Source organism: Uloborus diversus, chromosome 8 (genome assembly GCF_026930045.1).
Source record: "Uloborus diversus isolate 005 chromosome 8, Udiv.v.3.1, whole genome shotgun sequence".
In the NCBI taxonomy this organism is placed as follows: Eukaryota; Metazoa; Arthropoda; class Arachnida; order Araneae; family Uloboridae; genus Uloborus; species Uloborus diversus.
In genome coordinates this window covers 78,976,427-78,984,015 of record NC_072738.1, presented here as the reverse complement: position 1 = coordinate 78,984,015, position 7,589 = coordinate 78,976,427, and positions in this window count along the sequence as shown.

Here is a 7,589-nt window from a genome sequence, read left to right as displayed (position 1 = left end):
CTGATATTCAGACACAATTAGCTGCATTATTGCTTCACACTTGAGAAGGGTGCTGACCTTGTTCTTGATAAATGCTGATTCTGAAATAACTTAAATGCTAAAATTGCAATGCACTTGGGGGCATTTTTAAATATGAACATGAATATACAGGGTATTCTTTTCAAAAAAAAGATCAGGTTTGAAATGCACATGTCATAAAACATGTTGAAAATAGACATCGAAGATTAATTTTATTTTTGCGTAGACATACCAGTCATACAGTCAATGAACTCCAATTTGTAACCTTGGCAAAAGTTGTCGACACGGTGGGAAAAATTACCAACTCCGATAATTTTAAAATCTATGATTCCTTTACCCCAAAATCAGTCTGACTCCAACTCCACAGCCTTTGTTTCCCTTCACACAAACATGTCTATGAATTAGATTAGAGCTTCTTCTACAGCTTTTGTTGGCAGTTCAGTTCAACACCAAGGTATTCTTGACACGCCCCATGAAGTCTAGTAGTTAAGGCCACTGTCTTTCTATCATCCATCCTGATGATTCTCAATGGCATGAGAATGAATCTATCAACTGTTTTGCGCTATCTGGCAATCCAAAGACTTTGTGTTAAAAGGTAGGGAGCAGGGTTGGATTTTGGACTGTCCAAAACGGGTTTAGGACAGGACAGATGGTTTTTACCATCTAAGAGTGTCTTAAACTGTCCAAAAGTATAGTAAAGCTAAAGGGGTGTAATCTAATCAATTCATATTTACTGCAATATTTGTAATGCATAATTACAAATAAGTTTTAATTAATGAATATTTGATAATATTTCTCTCCAAAATGTTCATTCAAAAAATATTTTACTTTAAAAAATAGTCAATAATTCAATTACATAAAACTTTATGTAACAAGTGGTAGAGTTATGAAAGAAAATTCAACACTTAGTCCAGTCATATTAGACACTAGCAAAAATACCCGGCGTTGCCTGAGTGAGTAATAATTATGAGAAAAAATCGTTACTTGCTTTTGTTTTCTGTTTTAAGTGAAAGAATTTAAGACACATCTTTTTGACGTGATTAAAAATCGAGTTTCTTCCTTACCCATAAAACTAAAATAGCAATAAGTATAAAGAACGAAATAAGTATTGATTTAGAAACGAAAGCACTATATTTAAGCATAAATAAATTTTCAAAACATGAAATTAATCTTCTCATGTTTATAAAAAGATTAATCTGTGGATCCTTTTTTTTTAACTTCTCTGTAGGCTATTGAAGTACTAAGTTTTAAAAAAATGTAGCCGTGCTCGTAATCCCCTTATACTTGCTTTAGTTATTTTGGGAAAATTTTAATCATTGTGGGCTCTTGGTGCGATTTTACCGAATTTGCGAGAATCGCTTTGAGATACCTTCGATGATGCTCCCCCTTTCTTTCCTTTTACTTTGTAAAACGATATGATATTCATTTTCGTTACAGAGATATTATCGCCAGATGCTGAGATACTTTTGGTCACCATAAAATGGCACTAAAGAGTTTCATCCAAAATGTTTCCAAAATAAGTAGTAAAATTTGGCGATTGTTTGAAATTGTGCAAAAAGGAAAATTTATGAAAGTTTTTGTGCTGTTTATGGATTTGCCTAATTTAGTTGCTGGATTATTTAACACAGTAAAAAAAGTTTTTTAAACATTCTTTGATTGGCGATATTTTGTTTACATGGTGAAAGCAGAGAAACATTATGACATAGTCTTCGGCTTCAAAAACAGGGACGTTGAAAAAAACTGCCAAATGCATTAGCTACGGAAATCTTTCTGCAAAAATTTTGGCAATTTGCTGGTTGATTGGATAATGAGTAAGTGTTCAATCAGCATAAATAATAATAAAAACCATTAATTACATTAAAGTTCTGTTTAAATGGAAAATCATCAGCCAAATCATGTATAATTTGCCAATCTTGTGCAAAAATCTTACTTCAAGATTTGACTTGAGAAAAGCCTTGAACAATCACGAAAAGCAAAGATAGTCAACAATACAACAATTGTCGCTATCGACAGGGAGTTGAGATGATACATTAAATACTGTATTGAGTTGAGGAAAGCCTTCGAACATGGAACTCAAAAGCTCATAACTCGTTTTTTATTCTACTTAGAAATTTCGAACAGGTGCCATCTTCAGCAGAAACATCAGAGCTTTCGATGGACATATAATGTAAATATATGCAAGTATTTTTTCATCCCTATATTAGAGAATTTACACGAAAATTGTATTTTATTGCCCCCTAAGGGGGTTTGCCCCCCATAACGGGACGAAAACTACCCTATGTGTTATTCTGATGCATAAGCTATATTATTGTCAAGTTTCATCAAAATCCGTTCAGTAGTTTTTGCGTGAAAGAGTAACAAACATCCATACATCCATACAAACTTTCGCATATATAATAGTAGTAAGATTAAAATCAAAAAGTGCGATGTAGTTCTTAGTTTTTAATATGTTGTTTGGGTCAGTTAAGGCAGTCTGCAGTTTTCAAAAACCTGTGCTTGCTACATAATTCGCGCTTGCACTTGCTACACTAACACAGGGTGGCGACAGGAACTGTAAAAAAAGTTCTCTGACTTTTCCCTGATTAAGCTCACCAAATTTCCCTGATTAAGTTCACCACATTTCCCTGATTTACGTTACCAATGAGAACGGTTTCCTTTCTTTGCTCTACTTGAAATCCATTGTATGTTTGTATAAAATGCAGTATTTTAAACGTTTTAAGTTGTGTAAAGTTGTTGAACTAAAGATATATTTTTAAAAAATGCTACTTTTTCAATAAAATGGTTAAAAAAAACATATCAAGTCAATTTTTCTGGAAAACCCCCCCTACAAAACAGTATATTACATTTTTCTACACAGAAAGATTATAGGAAAAAAAAATACTTTACTTCCAGAAACCACTTAGCATAAGAATTTTAAGAAACTATTAAAATCTTAAAAACATATGTGTATTTACAATAGAACTAAAAAGTAATTGAAATTATTTTGAACTAAATTTTCACAAACAGTATAATAATTGTTGCAAGAATAACAAGTAATTGTTAAAGAATAGAAGTAATGTAGTTATTCCAGTGGTTGGAAGTAGCGCGCTACAAATAGCGACGCTACTCTAGTAGCTACATTTTATAGTAGTTTGTAGTGTAGCATACAACTTTTTAAAAAAAGTAGAGTAGCGAGTAGTTCGCTACAAAAAAAAGTAATTTGTAGCGATTTCTTGAAACTACTTTTGAATAAAGTTTAAAAAAAAAAACGCATTTTTATTCAAATCTGACTAGTGCAAGTCTTACGCAAGTAAAACTCGCACCTATCAGATTCGTAAGACTGAAAAATACGAGCTGACCTCTGACATATTATTTTGATGCCATACATTGTATTTGTTTGACGCCATTAGTTTGTTTGGCATAGAAACTTTCATTTTCCCAATATTCGCCTTGAATAGAGCATGGCTTAGAAAGAAAGAAACGAATTTTTTCCGTTTCATGAAAACTTTGCCCGTTAAGCAAAAAGCTTTCGGTATCAATGCCATTTGCACATGCAGTCGAACCTCAACTTACGCGAGGGATGTGTTTCAAACTTTAGATAAACAGCTCGCTTATGCGAAATTATGTTTCACTAACTTCATATTTAGAAAGAAAAAAATGCTGAGCGGCGATTTGTACGTTAACAATCTGATGTTTCGACAAGTAAGGTGCAGGAAATTTTGTCTTTCAGTGATGCTAAAGGGAAATTCCATTCACCAAACTAATATACAGTACCCAAGAAACAACGTGATATAAGCCCTGTGCTTCCACTCCAAAAATTTTCGTGTTGCGGGTGAGGAATTCGCGTCAACTGCAAAATGCGTTTCTCGAATAAAACTCGCTATATAGACATTTTGTGTTAGTCAAATTGCGTTGTAGTCAGAGTCCACTGTTGTTTAAAATTGCACATTGAAGTAAAGTAAGTATTTTTAGTTATGTTTCATGTTTCGGATAATTAGTAGCACCGTTTGGGATATTTTTCCTTTTTTTTCTTTTTCACTGATCGAGTATTGATATATTGACATATTAAAAGTCAATGAGATGGTGTCCAGGTCCGGAACCCTAGCTTGAAGCTCAAAAGCAATTAATTCCTACGAAATATAAGTTCCTTTAAAATGAACTCATATAATGAAAATTAAAGTTTCTCTTTTGTTTAAAAGATGCTTCTCATCATCTAAATCACTTTCAAGTATATGTATGTCTATGTAAAATTTAAATCAAATTATGACTGGATTTATCTCAATTTCAAGTAGCCGAGTTACACTTCTTGAATGAAATGCTACTTACTGTCAGGAAAGGATTAAAAATTTGAAGGTTGAATTCCTTCCACTTCTTAATCCTTTCTTGCAGGGAATATTCGTGCAAATGGTAAAAAATGTTTGGATTGACGAATTGTTTCAGTAAAGGAAAGAAAGAATAAAAAACTTATTGCAATATTCCATGTTTAAATGAGTCAATATATAATCTGAACATTTTTTAAATTTTTTCATTCAATCCTCAACTGGTGTGTATGTGTATGTTATTTATTCATTTATTTTTTAAAAAGTAGCAAAGTAGGGACTACATTTCAAAAGTAGTTTGTAGTTGCTACATTTTGAAAAAAGTAGTTGTAGTTAACTACATTTGTGCCAAAGTAGTTGTAGTTCGCTACAAAAGAAATGTAGTTTTTCCAACCACTGAGTTATTCTTATGTAACTGACATATTTATGCAAAACAGATGAAACCATTTGACATCCATTCATAGGGAGTTTTTCTCTAATCAAGAACTTAGGTTTTGAATGAATATAGCATTTTAACAATAAAAAAATAAAGATATTTACTTAAGTACACAAGTTAACTCTATTTCAAATGATTTGACTATGTAACGAAAAAAAAGCTTAGATTGCTTTTGTAACAAACAACTTTGAAATGCAAAAAAAAAAAAAAAAAAAAAAAAACAGAAAAAAAAAAAAAAAAAAAGAAATTAGTTAATTTCAAAATATATAAAAGAAGAATACAACTTGGTTATAAAATAAAAGAATCATTTAAGCCTGAAGAGAAGAAAACCTTTATAATCTGCGGTGACAACAAATAGTATAATGCAAAAAACCAAGATTTTTTGATTGAAAGTTAAATTTTAGCAATTAAATTGAAAACGCAAAGAAGTAATAACTTTTAAGCTTTTATCAGTATTAATTCAAAAACCAAAGATTTCTTCATGAAATCGTGATTACAGTACACTAATTACTTCAAGACAATGGTATAAAGGCAAAGGAGCTAAGGCATTAATGAAGGCTTCATCTTTGCCTGTACGGTTGTTTATTTTACATAGCATTGAAAGCGTGAAAGGAAATTTCAAGCTAGGTAAAATAAACAACCTAACAGACACAGAAGCAATTTTAGGAAGTTCATCTTGTCGTTAATAAGTAAGATTCAATACTTTGACGTTGAGGAAAAAAGATGCACAAATATGTGGCAGTGTATAATCATCGCACCTCATTAATTTTACTTTTTTTTTTTTTTTTAACGGATAATTGGCGGAAAATGCGTAGAAAATTAGAGTACTTAATTTTGTAAAGCAAAAAAAAATTTTTTTTCTTCATAAAATCAATTTTTCCTGATTAATAAAGTTCCCTGACTTTTCCCTGATCTGTCGCCACCCTGTAACATGAGAGAAATCTGAAAAGGACTGTTGAGGCTGGTTCTTTTAATGTTGCGATCAATGACAAACTAATCTAAAAACGTATAATGATCTTCGACCAACTCCACTCTAAGACACCCTTCTCCCCTGCCAACCACTTATTTACTTTGTGGTACCTGTGATACAAATGGAATGAAGCTACTTTTGTGGTTAAAGATAAACAAACACAGTTCACATTTGCATTACGTGCTGCTTTGACGAACAGGTGGAACCGAAAACTGTTGCAAGATATCGATGTATGCCTCATTTCCATACAGAGCACCCAGTTCTACCTCTCCACCACTCCCTCCACCCTGCCTGCTGAAGCTTGACGTTTGATATGATGAACCTGGGCAGATTCCTTTTCGTCTGCAAAAAGAATGAGTGAACTCTCACTTTCATTTAACATTCTTTGTTTTCCTGCTTGTCTCTCTTTGGATAACTGAATTTCATTACAAATTCGTCTGACATCAAAAATATTTTCTATCTAAAATAAAACTAGGTAAGTAACTTTCAACTCAAAAAAGAAAAAAAAAAAAAAAAAAAATTGGTGAAAACTCTTTAGAGTGAAAGGTTAGGTATGAGAAGAAGGAATGCTTGCATTGCCTACCGTAGGACAGTCTACTATCCGCCTAAAATATTGTTTTTTTTCCCACCTAACCAGCATGTTTTTTAATACGGATAACTTATATGAACACACATTTGAGTTTTTTATAGCAATCTTTGCATTTTTATATAGACTACTAAGGCTCTCATACAGTCTTAAGTGTTTTGTCTCATTTCTTCAAAAATCAAATTTTTCGATGATTCATTTTTCTGTGATTGTTAGAAAACTATTGAAATTACAGGCTTCGATTTTTGTTTAAATGAAAGTCAATTAAATTTACTCTAATTGTATATTTAATTGTGGTCTTTAGAGTAGGAAATTATGTCGATATTCAACCAGAAAGCATAAATTTTTCATTTTTCGCAAAAAAACAGCCTATTTTTGAAGCACAATATCTCTGAAACTATTGGTCGTACAGAGTGCCACTTGAGCTTAAATTGTTCAAAATTAATGTACTTAAAAATGGATTTGCTTTTTTAGAACCAAAAGTAGCATAGTTCAGGAGTTAGAAAGGGAAATACTAAAAAAATTCTAAAAACACAGTTTTTCTCGAATTCTTCAGCGAGCAAAGATTTTTGAAAACTTCAAACTTAGATTTACACTACCCTATTTGACCCAAACAACATATTGAAAACTCAGAACTACGTAGGGTTTTGTGATTTTAGTCCTGGTACAGATGTGATATATCCCCTCATTTGGCGACATCCGATTTTTTGTACAAAATTGAAATATTTTTCTCGCCAATGAGGCGATAATTTTTGAAGCATGGCATCCCTGGCTAAACTAACCTGTGTTTGGCAACCCGAAGGCAATCTTAGATCTGTCCAAACTTGGTTACTTGTTAGTGGTCCACGTTATATAGATTCCTGTTTTTTCGTGCAAGATACCTTATAGGAAAGCTTATTTTGTATTGGTTTAGATTCAGTAGTTGTGTTTTGATGAATAAATGTTAGAAAATGCCAGTTTCTTTAAACTTAACCATTAATTAAAAGTAAAATCCAACTTGGAGTAGGTCTCGTTAAGGCGCATTGTTTCATATGTTGTGTTGCAGAATGAGTGTGAGGATTTATACAACAACAACGTAAGTTTTTATTTTAGAATTAAAAAAAAAAACTCTCACTTCCGAAATTCTTTGTTTTTACAAAATCTTGAGGAATTCTTATAGTTTTTAACTTTATTTTTACTGTAGGTAATTTAATTTTACAAAAATAGTACGGTTACTTTATTCTAAAAGTTGATTCTTATGAATGCCACGAATTATTTAGACATATTCTATAAACGTGCCTC